The sequence below is a fragment of the Puma concolor genome, chromosome B4 (genome assembly GCF_028749965.1).
Source record: "Puma concolor isolate L17-30 chromosome B4, mPumCon1.1.hap2, whole genome shotgun sequence".
NCBI classification, from domain to species: domain Eukaryota; kingdom Metazoa; phylum Chordata; class Mammalia; order Carnivora; family Felidae; genus Puma; species Puma concolor.
Genome location: NC_141673.1, coordinates 122,331,770 through 122,333,106, shown reverse-complemented (window position 1 = coordinate 122,333,106; position 1,337 = coordinate 122,331,770). Strand labels below are relative to the sequence as shown.

Below are 1,337 nucleotides of genomic sequence, written 5' to 3'. Positions count from 1 at the left end.
GAGGCACAGTGAGGTTAGTAACTTGGCCAACATCAAACTCTTAGAATGTGTAAATGAGCAAACGCATCGTTGTTCGTTCCCAATCAGAGTTAATCTCACCATCGAAATGACTGTGCAGTGAGCTTACAATTTGTAGCTTATCAAGCTTGGCTGTACTTTGCATTTCCATACCTACTCTTTTTTTAATTATTTTATTTTATTTTTTTAATATGAAATTTATTGTCAAATTGGTTTCCATACAACACCCAGTGCTCATCCCAACAGGTGCCCTCCTCCATGACCATCACCCACTTTCCCCTGCCTCCCACCCCCCATCAACCCTCAGATTGTTCTGTTTTTTAAAAAAATATGGAACGCTTCACAAATTTGCACGTCATCCTTGCGCAGGGGCTATGCTAATCTTCTCTGTATCGTTCCAATTTTAGTATATGTGCTGCTGAAGAGAGCACTAGTCCTTTTTTTATTTAAAAAATTTTTTTAATGTTTTATTTATTTTTAAGACACAGAGAGACAGAGCATGAGTGGGGCTGGGGCAGAGAGAGAGGGAGACACAGAATCTGAAGCAGGATCCAGGCTCTGAGCTGTGAGCACAGAGCCCGACACTGGGCTCGAACTCACGAACTGTGAGATCGTGACCTGAGCCTAAGTCGGCCACTTAACCGACTGAGCCACCCGGGCGTTCCCCATTTCTGTACCTACTCATAAGACTGGGCATTAAACCTTACTGAGCAGACACAGATCACTGTGAAGCATGCTAGGTGATTAAGACTTCTTCTCAGGACAACTACCGATCTTATTTCCATAAGTGCATTTTCAAGTGTTCTATATATTCTGTGAAATCCTAAGCACTCTGCTTCAATGGAAACTACTTGAGAGGCAGTGCCGAGAGGTACCCACCATGCTGGATGATGTTGTCCAACCACCTCTGGCTGTGGGACGGAGGGTAAGTAGCTGTTCTCCAGGTCCTGGTGCTTCCCTAGCCCCATCCAAACCTTGCCACATTGTATTACAATTACCTCCTTATTGGTGTGTTTCCTTAGAGGTTCCTTGAGGCCAGGAGCCAATCGGCCATATGTTGGTTTGGCTGTTGGTTCTTTTTCTGTATCTGAGAACTGACCCTGGCGGACAGTAAATGCTCAGTAAGTTTTTCCAGATCTTATAATTTCCTGAGGAGCACAGGGAAAGGGAGAGAAAGTCTCAAGCAGGCTCCATGCTCAGCACAAGCCCGACGCCAGACTCAATTCCCTGACCCTAAGATCACGACCTGAGCCAAAATCAAGAGTTGGACACTCAACCAAGTAAGCCATCCATCCAGGCACCTGTAATTCTCTGAGTTC

General features: G+C 45.0%; 1 non-coding gene across 1 annotated transcript; it reads right to left on the bottom strand.

Moving 5' to 3' along the window:
* Positions 1 to 342: 342 nt before the first annotated feature.
* Positions 343 to 449, bottom strand: LOC112868072 (U6 spliceosomal RNA). Its single transcript, XR_003224250.2, has one exon. It is a non-coding gene; the product is annotated as a U6 spliceosomal RNA (small nuclear RNA).
* Positions 450 to 1,337: the final 888 nt, after the last annotated feature.